The sequence below is a fragment of the Phoxinus phoxinus genome (genome assembly GCF_949152265.1).
Source record: "Phoxinus phoxinus genome assembly, chromosome: 1".
In the NCBI taxonomy this organism is placed as follows: domain Eukaryota; kingdom Metazoa; phylum Chordata; class Actinopteri; order Cypriniformes; family Leuciscidae; genus Phoxinus; species Phoxinus phoxinus.
In genome coordinates this window covers 39,641,534-39,657,630 of record NC_136876.1, presented here as the reverse complement: position 1 = coordinate 39,657,630, position 16,097 = coordinate 39,641,534, and the positions used below count along the sequence as shown (strand labels likewise).

The window sequence follows — 16,097 nt, the reverse complement described above, 5'->3', positions numbered from 1 at the left end:
CAACCAGAGCTGTAGTAACAGAAAACAAGATTCAGCGTTTAGTAGACTGTGTATAAGACAGGACAGTACAGATTTCAATGCGTCTTTATAACCTGCAGCTTCTAGAATGTTTATCTCCATCAACTAAATAAAACTTAAAAGTAAATTTAAAAATAGTATTTAAATAAACTTAATACTAATCTTTATTTACAAATAAACTTGCAACGCAACCTATTTTCAACCAAACGGACTTTCAGTACACGAATTTGAAGCAACCTGGAGGAAAATTCTTCACTCAATGGGTGCAGAACTTTTCAATTCTTGATTCAGAGATCAAACCAACAACCTTGTGTTGCCACTTCACCTTCAGGCCTCGTCATTACCTCCACTCAACTCATAAAAGCCACTTTAAGTCATGCATTGAGATCAAGAGGACAAGAAAACATACCACAGTGTGCCGTACCCTGGGGGATGGACACGGCCACCTGAGAGTTGTGGAGCAATGGGTAATGACACTTAGCTGTTGCTGGGTAAAGAATCTCCTCCCCTCCATCTGATTGGCTGTCACTGTTTGGCTGTCACTTGAAGCCCCGCCCCTCTCAAAGCTCTTGAATCAGGACATGAGGGCACGCGCAGATGACGTGACGAAGGAACTTGTCAGTCAGTGTTATTTGCTATAATCATTAGTGTATCCTCGGACTGTCAGGGAGAGACGGTTGCATCCTGTGTCAATTTAACAGCTGTTGAGAGACGTAAAGGCCACACAGGCGTACTGTATATTGTGGTCAGGGTGTTAAGTTTTCCAGTTGAACGGTATTCACCTTCTTTATCTTGAGCTCATTACATGGCAACTGCTAAATGTAAAGATTGACCACCAGTTCTATGTAGTTTCCATCAGTGTCAGTCCAGACTCTATTGGTGCCCAAGACAAAATAAGACAGGACCAAATGAAATGATTGCAAGAGGACTCAGTTTTAGCATTATCAAATTCTTAATTTAATGTAAATAATAATAAATCAATAAAATGTACTAAATAATATAGCTTGTGATATATATATATATATATATATATATATATATATATATAAATTAGACCCAGATTTAAAATTATATTCAAATATAATTCTATAAATAATTATAAGAACCTTTATTATAAATCAAAGGTACCGTTTAAAAAAAACAAAACAAAAAAAACGTTTCTGATGCCCAATAAAGAGGAGGGTCACAATTATTGTCAGGTATAGAATAAAATAAAATGTAAAAGATAATTGCGACTTTTTATCTCACAATTGCGAATCTACTTTTTTTTTTTATTATTCTCTCAAAATGGCAAGATATAAACTTGTTATTTCGAGAAACAAAGTCAGCATTGTGAGATAAACTAGCAATCTGCAATCTGACCTTTCTCCTCGCAATTAAGCGTTTATATCTTGCAATTCTGACCTTTTTTTATTGCAAATCTGACTTTTTTCCTTGCAATTGCAAAATTCTCTCACAATTGACATACATTTTTTTTCTCGCAATTCTAACTTTTCTTCACGCAATTCTGACTTTTCTTCACAAGTCCGACTTTTCTTCACAAATCTGACTTTTTTCACGCAAGTCTGACTTTTTTCACGCAAGTCTGACTTTTTTCACGCACGCAAGTCTGACTTTTTTCACGCACGCAAGTCTGACTTTTTTCACGCAAGTCTGACTTTTCTCTCAATTACGAGTTTTTTTCTTGCAATTCTGTCCTTTTTCTCGCAAGTCTCAATTTATTGCAATTCTGACTTTTTTTCTTAGAAATTTGACTACTTTCTTTATAATTGTGAGTTTATCTTGCAATTTCTGACTTTTTCCTCGCAGTTCTGGCGTTTTTTCCAGGAATTACGTTTATATTTCGAGATTCTGACTTTTTTCTCGCAGTTCTAATTTTTTTCTCGCAATTCTGACTTTCTCGTAAAGTTACTTTTTTCTCAGAATTGTAAGATATAAACTCGCAATCGTAAGTTATAAAGTCAAATAATGAAGGAAAAAATACTGACTTTTTTCTCAGAATTGTGAGTTTATATCTCACAATTCTGAATTTAAATCATGCAATTCTGGGAGGGAAAAGCCAGAATTGTGAGATAAAAAGTCGCAATTATCTTTTTTACTTTTTCTTTCAGTGGTGGAAAGAAGCTTTCGTAGGTTTAGCCATTTCCACATAAGTAAGAGTCATAATAAAGCTGTTAGGGTAATGCTGATTATCTTTATTTTCTAGGGTTGTTGCAATAGTACTCGGTTAAGTAGAGAATTATTTGGAAAAGCCATTAGAAAGTTTATTGCCAGCACAGTGTGAGCAGTCACGTAATGCCCATAATGATTGAAAAAGTTGATTACATAAGAAGCTACGTGTGCAGTGTTGGATTTATCAGTGGGAAACACACTCCGATATAATGCCTGAAGAAATCTGTGACACGAACAGATGCTCTGAATAATTACAGTAACTGTATTATGTAGGTGTTGTGAAATAATATTAATTGAACTTCATGTCATATAGCAGAGGTTTCAAACAAGACACACTGCTTTGTATGCAAACACATGCACAACAATACTATCAAAAATCTGTAAAAAAAAATAAAATCCAAATGAAGTTACAGTTTATGTCCTTTACCCACTAATAGGTTATAGGAGTAATTGATGTAAGATAATGCATGTAAATGCACTCAATGTAACACAGATGGTATACTAGTGTACTACACACACGTGACTGACTCACATACTGTATGCCAGTAAAACATTTGGAATACATGCATCAGAAATGTACTTTATTTTGAGAGGCCAGTCAGGTTGTTGATGCTGTGAGTTCTCCAATCGTTCCCAAGAAATGCACCATGTTTACTTTGCACAGCTCACCAGACATTACAAATCCAAGATTGTGAAGCAGTGAGGGCAGCCGGCTGGTATGGATGGGTAAACAGCTGAGAGCACAGTGAGAGATGAATTATTGAGGCCATTTTGGCATCTCTACTTGCAGAGGTCAGTATGTATTGGCAGTGAACCACACTTTTAACATAGCAGGATTTCAGAAACATGCAGAGAAAAAAAAAAAGTAAGGCCAACAATGGAGCTTTTTTTTCAGTCAATACCAGACGGTGTTGTGGGTGGTTGCCGAGGTGTTGCTATGCGGTTGCAAAGGTGTTCAGAGTGATTTTTAGCACATTGCTATGTGGTTGCTATGATGTTGGGAGTGCTTGCCAAGGTGTTGCCATGTCGTTGCAAAGGTGTTCTAATGATTTAGCATGTTACTCCGCGGTAGCTATTTTGTTGTAGGTGGTTGCCAAGGTGTTGCTATGTGGTTGCAAAGGTGTTTTGAGTGATTTTTAGCACGTTGCTATGTGGATGCTATCATGTTGTAGGTGGTTGCTGAGGTGTTGTTATGCAGTTTGCAAAGGTTTTCTGAGTATTTTTTTTCATATTGCTATGTGGTTGCCGAGGTGTTGCTATGCTGTTGCAAAAGTGTTCTGAATGATTTTTAGCATGGTGCTATGTGGTTGCTATTATGTTTTAGGTGGTTGCTGAGGTGTTGCTATGTGGTTAAAAATGTGTTTTTAGTGATTTTATGCACATTGCTATGATGTTGTAGGGGGTTGCTGAAGTGTTGCTATGCAGTTGTAAATGTATTCTGAGTGATTTTAGCATGTTGCTATGTGGTTGTTATTATGTTGTAGGTGGTTGCAGAGGTGCTGCTACAGTATGTGGTTGAAAATGTGTTTTTAGTGATTTTTTGCACATTGCTATGTGGTTGCCATTTTGTTGTAGGTGGTAACCGAGGTGTTGCTATGTGATTTCTATGGCATTGTGGGTGGTTCTCGGGGTATTGCAAGTGAGGTTGCAAAGGTGTTCAGAGTTATTTTCAGCACATTTCCATGCGGCTGCTATGATGTTGTGTGTGTTTATCGAAGTGTTGCCATGCAGTTGCTAAAGGTGTTCTGAGCGATTTTCATCACGTTGCTATTGACCTCAAAGTGGTCTATGGGCTTTAAACAGCTTTTTACTACAGATACCATTGAAAACACAGCAAGTCTATCCCTCACAGCCTCACTTTTTTTATACCTGTCATGGCGCTGCTGTAAATAAGGCCTATATGGCTCTGGTTGTTTTCTGAATTTGCTATGCGCAATGTTGCTATGGTGCTATTCTGCTAAGCTGTTGCTTTCTAACCCCAGACTCTATGATTTTCTGGTCTCACTTACAGTGGATTCTCTTCATTTGCCTGATAAAATCCTGATAACTTATTTGATGAGTTACACAGCCAGGGGTTCATTCAATTCATGACCCAAACTAAGAATAAACAATACTAATAATGATGCATGCCAAAGTAAGCAACACACAAAAAAAGATTTCCTACATTAACTCACATCTATACTATTTTACCAAGAATTAATAAATTGTCATGAATGAAACTTGTTTACAAATATGGCAGTTTAAAGGTCTCTCTGCAATATGACAAACATATTATGCGAAAGCTCAAATATATCTCCTGAAGTAAAAGTCCATACAGTAGTACAAACCATATCAAAGTCTCTCTCTCTCTTTTGGCAGACCTGTTAAAACACATGTGTACTCCCAACCTTGGCTTCCAGATCATCAGTACACGACAAACAAACAGCAGCAAACATGAACTTCTGTCAAATAAAGACTACTGAACAAACACACATCTGCCAGTGAATTACAGCTAAAGTAATTCAAGTTATTTACTCACCATCATGACGTTCCGAACCCATCTAACTTTCATTCTTCTGTGGAGTATAAAGATTCATTTTTAAAGAATATCCTGATCTATATTATTTATTATCTATATTAAGTCTAATCAAGCTTTACAATTACAAAAAAAAAGTACCAAAAAGATGGGACTGGAACAACACAAGGTTGAGAAAAATATGACAGAACATAAATTTTTTGGTGAACTATTCGTTTAATGTCACATTTAACACTGTTCGGTGTCAGAAAGGTGAGAAATGGTTGTTAAATGGCGAACAAGGAAATTAAAGTCATTCTCTAATCAGTTAAAGGTTAAAGTAGGCAATGAATAAGCCAAAAAGGTTTCCACTATCTTATCACAGCCAGCAAAACATGAAGCTGTTCAACAGAGGGTCATTCACAGTGCTCCCCATATAAACCATGTGCATGCGCATCCTTCAAATCCTTCCCCCATCCCTTCGCTCCAGTCCATCCATCTGTTGCTACTTACATGCGGTACAAGGATAATTATGGAGACGTACAGGAGGAAAAATCAACAGGAGTTGGATAAGGCCTATCAGATATTTGCAATACAAACAGTCGTGGCATGGTGTGCTTCTGACCCCCCTCAGGATTCGGGTCACTGGCAATCATTTACTAGACTGTAGCCAAAAAGGACTTGAGCTACTTGTATCTACAGGGCATTTGGAGTGCAATTAGCATGTCAGCTGCGTGTCATGTAAGACGGGTGTAGCATAAACACTTGATAGTCACTATGTTTTTTTAAAGCCCCACCGGCAAGTTTGTGGGCAGGTCTAAATGGAAAAGCCTGAAAAGGAAAAAAAGTATTTCATGTATGGATGGATGGCTCACAGCTTAATAGCTAAAGCTAAATTTAGCATAAATATAAGTTAGATAAATATAAGTTATAATCTGGGTAAATCAAGGATTCTGCCTCCTAGTGCTTGATTTACTGCGGTAACAGTCCAGTACTAACAAGCCATATGTTTAAGTCTCCTCCACAACAGTCCAAAAGCCCTCTCAAGGTGAATCAACACACACGCTCTCAAACATGTAAGCTAGCCGACTGCAGTCATGTCCCAGTTAACAGATGGAAGTCTTGTTAGATATGGAGATTTCAGTGATTAATCAACACACAGAACACATGTTTATAGGCCTATTCAGAGAGTAACTGCTGCACATGAGGATGTGAGGTCATTTTAGCATGTAGCCCACAGGGACTAGCCTGCAAGTGAATTCATTTTCTGCCACCCCACCAGGAGAAATGGCTAAATTAGTTTATATAACAAACATCTCTTCAAAATCAACATCTGAATTCACCCCAAAATAATTTTGACCCAAAAATAATTTCGAAAATATTTTATGTAATTTGGTTATTTTGTTGCCATGTAGGCTCTTTTCACCTAGAGAAAAATTAGAGATGTGCTGATGTATCGTATCGGCCGAAAAAAGCAATAATTTGTCTAAAAACAGCCGATGATCTGGTCAGATTATCCTGTCAATCAAAAGGGGTCGGAAAAACAACTTGTACTAGAATCACCGAAAATCAAGCCAGGGTTGCCAGGTCCAGGACCAAACATTATTTGTATGGCACTTCCTATCCAATAATCGCAAAGAGCTTTGTGCTTTGTTACTTCTGTTAAGAAATAAAGTCTCAGCTTTCAAATTCTGTCGATTTTATCACAAAATTCAAACAATGAATGGCGTTTTGACGCTCTTAAATGTGACGTGACAGATCCTTGTAGCACCTCAGTTCAAGCGGCAGTACCATGTCTCATGTAGTCGCTCAATCAGTGTTTCAACCATAGGAAAGACGTCAATGATGTCACTAAACTCTGCATTTACATCGGGAAGGTTATCCAATGTTCACATTTTTTTGTTAGCTATAAAACACTGAAGAAAAGCTTATCTAAGATTGATTGAATACATTTGCCATGAAGACCATTGACATTAAATATTTATGAAAACTACCTTGTGTGAAACTGAAAAATTTCACAAAAAAATGATTTGAGTGTAATTATTATACATGAAAATAAATAGCAGTTGAATATAATATTTTGGACTGTAATACCTTACCCTGTAATATAATAGTAATGTACCAAATGAGAGGGTTCCCTGTATATATTACAGGATTAGTTTTAGCATTAGCAACAGTATTTTTTTCTCCTTAAAGGGGTCATCGGATAACCATTTTCCATAAGCTGATATGATTCTTTAGGGTCTTCATGTAAAATTTGTAACATACTTTTGGTTAAAATTCCTCAATGGTTGTGTAAAACAACACCCTTTTTACCTCCTCAAAAACAGCTCTGTTCACAGCGACCCGTTTCGGTGCATGTCTCTTTAAATGATAATGAGCAACTGCTCACCCCACATGTCTCTTCCATGGGGCATGTCGACACAAGACACAAGTGCTGCCTTGGCAGACAGTATACAAATGGGCTGAGGGCGGAAATATGAAAATACGGGACAGTCCGTCAGCGGTCGTGGGCGGAGCATGAGCAATATGACATTGCTCGGAAAATCCAAACGGCTTGATTATTGAGAGTGTTTAGACTTTTTTAGGATAAAAAAAAAAAAATTCATTGTATGGTGGTTGTGTCCACACACTGCAAAGACTTTTTGCATCCGATGGCCCCTTTAAGAAGAACAAAGCATCGGTATCGGCAGATATCATTCTGAATAATCGGCTATCTATATTGGTGGAATGTAGTAAGAAAGAAAAATAACTTCCTAGGGCATGTGGTGAAATCTTACTTTTCACCCGAGATAGCAACAGTATATCAGGAGTGTTTGCAGAAATGACATCAAGCAAACTGGCTTAGCAAACAGCCCCAGAAACTTCCACGTTTCACAGCACATTCAAAACGGACCACAAATACACTGCAAAAAGCAGACCAACTAAGCCTCATTGCACATAACAGTTGTAAAAAAGTTGTAACTACTGCATAAACATAGGCTACAGTATATTCATTTTGTGAAAATATTAAATTCAATTAGAAAAATTTAAAAACGTATGTTACAGTTTTATTTATCATATGTCCTCATATTTATTTTGTTTTATTCATTTTGTCATATATAATATGTTTTTGTTATAATATAATACTGTTTTGATGTCTTTGCTATGTGCAATGGTTAGTATTTTTCACAGTGTTTTAAAACAAGATAGGGTCTGTTTGACCCGCAAACATCTTAATTATTAATGATAATAACAGTATATTCACCACAATTAAAAAATAAAGACGTACAAAAAAATTATTGTCCCCATTTTTAATTCATAGATAACAACAAGAGAGACTTCAAGTACATTTAGACCGCTGAACTGGTTTCCATTTCAGAAATCTGGTCACCTTAGCTGACTTGAACCTTAATCGGCGTGTTTTAAGAGCCTGTAGCAGGTACCAGGGCTTTCATTGAATAGCACAGCTCTGTGGAATTGGCCAAAAAGAACAAGGTAATTACTCTGAGTGTAGATCCATCTTTGGTCTTGCTTGACTGCTTTAGAAACAGCTTCTTTTAGCCCCCTAGTGACACATAATAGGCACAGCACTCTCACTGCCCTTGTTTAAAGGTGAAGTGTGCAATTTGTTCCATGTTAAAATATTTTCTCTTATCCAAGCTTGATATCTCATGAAAAGACTGTGGCATTATCAAAACAAAAGCAATTTTTTGAGCATGATGCCAATAAGCTTGAATGTTGGCGTAGCAATTTTGTGAGTTTGGGGCACGACTATCTGTTTGTCTGAAGTGTTCAGCAAACCCGTCTGAAAATTCAATTGAGGTAATGGCGCCGAAATGACACACTTTGTCTTTAAATAAAGTTGTGTTAAACACAAGTGCGTTTGACAATGAATTAATAAACAAAAAAAAAGATACCTGGAATTTAAAAAAAGAAGCAATAGGTTGATGGAAACTGCAGACTAGCCTGCAGCTTTAGCCTTGGTCATGTTGTTGCTGCTTCTTGAGATTGTGCTGGCAAACCAAACAAAGTTTTACAGATTTATTAGAATTTCATTACATCAAGGTGAATAGATCTCCAGTTTGACTGAGCATAATCAACATCTGCAAAGTTACAGCGCTCAAAGTTCAAAGCAAAGGGAGATATTTTCTTTGACATAAATTGCTTTTTAAGGACTACAACAAACGGCTGGTAGGGACTACAATGAGCTTCAATGAAATTTGAGCTAAAAATTACAAAAACCCCGTCCCTGGGAACGCGATTTATAGATTATCATGACAGAATATGCTAATCAATGACTAGATGATAGTAACTACACATAAGCAACATAAATTCATCAACTAACCATCCAGAAATGTCCTGTTGCTTCTACATGTTGTCACTTCTTCTTGAGTCTCTCCATCTTGCCCGACTCCCGTTTGAACATAAAAGGCTAAACGTTTTTGTTTTATTTTCAGTGCGTGTCCGTGTGAGGTAATCGGAGCTGCTAACACTCAGGAGCTCTCGAAGCTCCGCCCCCTGTGCCGGGAGCAGCAGCTCATTTGCATTTAAAGGGACAGACAAAAACTGCACGTTTTTGCTCACCCTCAAAAAGTATTTTAACATGCTATAAAAAAATATGTGTGGGGTATTTTGAGCTAGAACTTCACATACACACTCAGAGACTTATTTTACATTTTGTGAAAGGGGCATTATAGGACCCCTTTAAAAAAGTGTCTACTATGATTTAATGGCGGCTTACATTATGGTCGTCGAAGCATGCTAAATCAAGGACGGAGAAAGAAAGCTGATTAGTTGTTTTACATGCAGGTAAACCAGGCAGCACCGTCATCGCAGACAGAGGAGAGACACAGGGAAGCAGAATGAGTTGAGACAGGAGACCCGACACACTCCTGAGAATGAAATCACACACACGCACTGCAGCGATGACTCCCCGGCGGGAGTGGTGTTGATATTGCAGTCAGAGGCTCAGTGGCTGGAGTTGCCAGCAAAACCAGAGAACTAAAACGACAGTGTGTAGCGCTCCAAAGAATGATGCAGCACTTTTAGAGGACATGCTTTTTCTTTCCCAAAATGTTTCAGCAGTGCAGTGCTTCTCAAGAACCTGAACTGTTTTAGCACTTAAATCAGAAAGCAGCAAAAATCTGTGTTCGTATCAGCAAAAAAATGCAAGTTTGTGAAGTTACTGAACTGTTGCTGGAGATACTCAAAAAGTAAGGAAAAGATCACCGTAAATGTTAACTTTAAACTAGGCCCTCATGCACATACTACATTTACATTTATACAAATAAATAAAAAATACATTTAAAAATGGATAAATATGAAATTATTTTTAATTTATTTAAATTCTTCAATATTTTTATATTTTTGTTTAAACTTAATAATAGAATATTATGAATACATGCATACAATGTTAAGTGCTGCAGTCTAATATATATATTTTATTTATTTTTTATATTATTATTATTATTTTTTTAGGTGTGAATGAACAATTCAATGACTCATTGTCGGTCGGATGGATGGATGGAAGGGGTTTTTCCTCTCTTTATTTCAGTTTTTGTTATTTTATTTTTGACAACCAAATAAATGTTTTATTGGATAAAATTGTGTGTGTTTGCTAAATTGGTTAATGCCACTTAAAAAATGGTTACGTAATATCTCTTATTTGTACAAACAGTGCTCTACTTTTTTATAATTCTGTGGTGAATATTTTATGACCATAATAATAACTGCAATTTGTTTTTCATTATTTATATTGATTATCGATACACTAAGACCTAAACAAACCCGCGGCCATGCAGCTCCATAGATGCTTTTATATTTTTAATATCATTATCGCCATTTTTAAAGTGAAAAAAGGGAATTGGGCTTATAGGATTATGACCACAAGGTACACACTTATTGTCTATGTTTTAATCTGGATTTAATCTGTAGGCCAATGGCATTTAAGATTACTGCCCCCCTTTTTGTGGAACAGGCAGCTTTCGTAACCAATTGTAAAGATCTTTCGACACGCTACCACATCAGTGTTTATATCCGAACTTTAAACTTTTATCCCAGTACTTCTGTGATCATTTGAATTATTGTTAGACAGAAATACTGTGTGGTTGAAAAGAGTGTTTGTGAAACTCCTTCATATCTATACGTGACAACTGCTCTCTCTGGCTCAGCGCCAGCGCCAACACAGATTTGAATCTTCGCTATGATCGTAGTACTTGTCAGCGGTTTATTAGACATAGCCGGATTGAGTGGGTGTTTGAATTGAGATTGCGATTTTTCAACGATTAATTGTACAGCTCTAATATACACGCAAACATACATGACACATACATACATAAACATCCATTCTGAATTAAAGTGAGCATTTGAGTCCATCGCTTTGATTTTCATAACAGAACATTGATATTTGAAAAGTTCTGTCAGGTGGTTGGTAATCGCAGTCAGTAATCGGTTGATAGTGCACACGTTAGATTCTTTGGGTAAATGTGTCCAAAGAACAATTTAATAAGTGCAATGATTGATAAATTCTGGTGTAAAAAAAAAAGTCAAGCTACACAAAAACACAATGCAACACTGTACTGTTGATCACAAGGGTTTTTGCACTGAAAATAAATGGCACTAAGGCTTTGAGACATTTAGATTCAAACCAGCTCCTGTAGTTCAGTCGGCTTAGATAATTGGATGCATTAAGAGTTTGTCCTGGTGACTTCCCTATTTGCACTGTAAACACCGGTTAAAAATAATCAGTGAAAGTACAACAAGGTTAAACGGGTTGAGCAGCAGGAGTATACGTGTCAAAAGTTCGGAGATGGCTGAATACTTTAAAATGTGAAATAAGCTCCAATCTAGACAAAGAAAAAGAAGCTCAAATGTAAAATTATCATTTCTTTAACATTATTTTGGTCACTACATCATTCCCATACTGCCATTTGTGTTATATCATAATAATAAGTCATGAAAACTATTATTCTAAAATGCAAACAAAACATTAATAGTATTAATAAAAAATAAAAACCTGTGTACACACTTTTGACAAATAGTGTATACGTAGTATATTTTCAACCCATGCACCATCTCTTTGCTTTGGAATCACCACAGTCAATAAACAAAGAATAAACATCCTGCTATGACACCAACATGATGGTAGTTTTGTCTATTTGGCCATGCTTGGTCCTTTGGAGCTCTGACTGAGGGTACGTTTACACGTTAATGATTTACTAAAAGTGGAAACGTTTTTCCTTTGCCTTTTTCTCCGCGTGCAGACGACAACGTTGTTGAAATGATCCCCATTAAAAGAGAACTCCGGTCAATTTTAACATTGAGCTCATTTTTTTGTAAATTTGTAGTGCTGTCAATACAGAGAACTACAAAAATCGGTGTTGCCTACACCGTGTTATCCTCTTTTTTAAATTTGCACTCTGTTGACTTCAATGGGGCAAGTTTTAAACCTGCTTTTAGCCTCTTAACATCCTTGATGTGTCATACAAGTGCCCAGCCATGTTGAGTGATTCCTTCAAAGTGAACACGAGTGAATCTGACTGCAGTAGATGTGAAAGATATGAATAAAAATTATGTTATTTCAGCCAGCGCACATACCTGTATTTACATCCTGTTTTCGGTCGAAGTCCAAAGTAGTCGATTGTCGAGTTCACGCGCGTGATCATAGGTAACTAATCCTATGCGCGTGAACTCGACAATCGACTACTTTGGACTTCGATCAAGGATGTTAAATGTAAAGATGTTCTCTGTATTCACAGCACTACAAATTTACAAAAAAATGAGCTCAATGTTAAAATTGACCGGAGTTCTCCTTTAACACGTAAAACTGCTGTATTATTCATGCCAGGCCAGTAGGTGGCGATATCACTTTGTAAAGAAACACTACGCGAGTGAGTGAACACGTAATACGATGCCCATGACGTCACCGTGCAGATTCACGTTTACATGGAGATGATAACGGTATCGTTTTTAAAAAATGTGCACTTTGAAACCCGTTTTCAAAAGTTTGCGTTTTCAGAACCCCAAAATGTTGATGTAGAGTAAATGAATGGCCAAAACATACAAATATTCCCATTTTTTGTTAAAAACGGGGATTTTGTGTAAACGGGCCCTGAGACCAGACAGATGGATGCCGTCAAGTTCTCCTGAGAAGTTGCTACATACTAGTTTGGACATTGTAAACACAAAGTGAACTGCATTCAAACTATTTCTGTGGGGGAAAATGCATAGTTTAATAAAATAATAAATGTATTATATTATTCATTATTATTATTATATTTATTATATATATACACTGTATATTTCATATATTGAATATTTATATAATATATACATATAATATTTTTTCACAATTTCTCATACCAACAAAGACATGAAGCTGTTTTAGCAACAGAAAGTGCAAGGGATATTGGTATTTTATATCATTCTTGTGCTTATTGGTACGTTTTATCATTATTATTTTTTTTTTTTGTCATTCTGTCCAATCATAGAGCAGCAAAATAAGCAGCAATTTTTGGAAAACTACAGTTGGTCTGAACAAAGTATCTTCACTATTGTGACGTATATCCGAGTGAAACAGCTTCAGGGACAAGACAAAAATGTAGGACGGGACTTGATTTTGTCCATGGGGAATTAATTGGATGGTTGTGGTTTGCTATTGGTGGATCTCATGTGAGTGACAGGTTGATCCCGCCCTCACGCCAGTAAACACATCCTCAGAGAAGAGAAGAGATGTCACTGAAAGAGGGAGGGCAAGTTATTCTGATTAAACAGTATGAGGCCACATGACTTAAAAACATAATGATGTGCACAGATAAATCATTTAAAATAAATCCTGAATTATTAGTTGGTAAGCGTCACACTCAAAAGCTTCTCAAAAACACTCTTCTGTCAAAATATAAAAATAAAATAGGATCTCAATGTGCACAATTCCACATTAAAAAAAAAAAAAACCTGTAGCTCCCAGCTCATGGTCATATTATCACAGACAAATCTCTCAGACTGCAAAAAATAGGGTAAATGAACACTAAAGCTTAAGCTAAACTCATTATTCACTAATGGTGTCCAGCACACAGACCACATTAGCACCGCGTAGCACATTACCATACTTAGGTTGTGTCGTAGAGGAAAGCTGACCCTAATCCCTTACTATACCTTGTCTGTGGGTCAGAATGGACAATCTCCTTTTCATGTGGCTCTTATTCACTTGTTCTCAGTGCTTATAGATTTCCTTTGATTAGAACTACTATTTATATAGTTCCAAATCCTTAAGCTCCGCCCACCCCTGTTCATAAATCCACACGGCTCATCCAGTTAACCTCCGCAACCCGGCTAGAGTAGAATGATTGTGTGCGAGTATGTTTGCGAGGACAATGAGTGTCAGTAACAGATTATTCTGAAGAAACTGCATGGTGTTCCAAGTGCTAAACCCTAAAATCCCTACTTTACAATGGAGACGCTGTTCTTCCTCTCTCAGCTGTTATTTTGTTGTATATTTCTATGTCATGGGAGTTCATTAGCAGAGAGCAAGAGCACAGGCCAGAGAACATGAGGAGATCCAGAACGACTGAACCCTCAGGAGCGCCGCACACCACAGGGAACCTGAGAGACGATATCAGCTCTCAGCGCAGACAAAGGCAGGAAAGGAAGCAGAAAGTCTTCCCTGCTCACCATGCAAGAGTTGAGTAGTATAGTTGTCGACTCCCCAATGAGTTCATTAACTCTTCAACACAACAGGCCATAATAAAGTTTACTCCACTCTACTCTTCAAGAGGTAACACTCACTTTCACTTCAACATTTTTTTTTAAACACTCTAATACATTAAGACTAACTTAATTCAATAAATCAAGAACAATTGACTTATCTTGGGTTGTACACTCAAGCTTTCGCAGTGATGCCACAGAAGAACCATTTTGGGTTCCACAAAGAACCTTTCAGTGAACAGTTCTGAAAAGAACCCTTTTTTTCAGAACATTTTTAAAATCTAAAGAACTGGAATGCGGAATGGAAAGATTCCATGGATGTTGAAGGGACTTATGGATCCATCAATGTCGATAAAGAACCTTTATTATTAAGAGTGTAAGGTCGATTAAGCACTTGCAAAGCTATGTAATATGTAAGAAGAAGCGTGTATGAGGGAATGGTTATTTTGACTAAATTCAGAATAGCATATTATAGTGTAATACCATTTCTGCCATACATTGATGTATGCACAATTTAACACACTGCTTTTTTTGCATATTGTATATATTTTCAGGTCTGAATATCCAGACACAGGCTGCATCTGAATATGTATATATAGTAGGGCAGTGCTTATCTATAATGAAGATTCTGAACTGCACATCCAATTAACACTTTAGGAAAAAAGTCTCTTATACTCACCAATGCTGCATTTATTTGATTAAGTAGTAATATTGTGAAATAGAATTAATTTAAAATGACTGTTTTCTCAAATGTCATTTATTCCTGGTAAAGCTGTATTTTCAGCATCATTACCGCAGTCTTCAGTGTCACATGATCCTTCAGAAATCATTCTAATATGCTGATTTTATGCTCAAGAAGAAACATTTCTGATTATTATCAATGTTGAAAACAGTTGTGTTGCTTAATATTTTTGTGGTACCCACGATAAAAAAAAATTAGGATCCTTTGATGGATAAAAAGAAGAGCATTTATTTAAAATAGAAATTGTTGTAACATTATTACTGTCTTCACTGTGACTTTTTCTCCATCACATATTATTTTGAAGAAGAGTATCTTAGATAAAAATTAAGAAAATATCCGGAAAGTGGAAATAAAATGGCATTTAATACTTGAAATAAAGTGAGGGTTAGTGGAGGGGTTATTATCCAACTAGAAGGACAACTAATAAAGCATAATTTATGATTTTAATACATATAACTATATATACTGAATGTTGTTGCATACTGTTTTATAATGTACTACAATGCACAGAGGTGTAATTAGTATCTGCTGCTATTTGCACTAAGTATAAATAGCATCTAACTACTATTTGCACTAAGTGCAAATAAAATACTTCTTGTTGCTATTTAGTGCGAATAGCTGCCGCCTTAAAAAATAGGAGGAGACATGTAATATTTAATGCACAATAATAGTAAGCTAACACTCTGTTCTTAATATATCCTGTGTGTCTGAAAATGCAAACTTTCTCACTTCACAGCAAGTGTCAGCAGTATGTACAGTATATAAGGCTGGCAATCTGCTGAATTGTAGAGTCATTTATACCCGATATAAAATATAAATCAAGTATGGATAGAAAATGGGCAAATTAGTACACATTCTAGATTTAACACGCCACCTTTTACACTAGTTTCTGCAACTGTCACAAACAGAATCAATTAAAGTCAAACAGGTAAAAGTAGATTTCAAATTACCAGCTGAGACAACTCCTGACAACTGCTTGTCTTGCAG

At 36.5% G+C, this 16,097-nt stretch overlaps 1 protein-coding gene across 3 annotated transcripts in view; it reads right to left on the bottom strand.

Moving 5' to 3' along the window:
* Nucleotides 1–16,097, bottom strand: part of tob1a (transducer of ERBB2, 1a) — a 56,551-nt gene that overhangs the window by 29,676 nt on the left and 10,778 nt on the right. Inside the window, exon 3 of one of the 3 annotated variants that reach the window (XM_079628551.1) lies at nucleotides 4,709–4,745. The exons of the other annotated variants lie outside the window; for them this stretch is intronic. The gene's annotated coding sequence lies outside the window, so the exon portion shown is untranslated. The remainder of the gene's footprint in view (nucleotides 1–4,708; nucleotides 4,746–16,097) is intronic. 3 annotated transcript variants of the gene reach the window in all.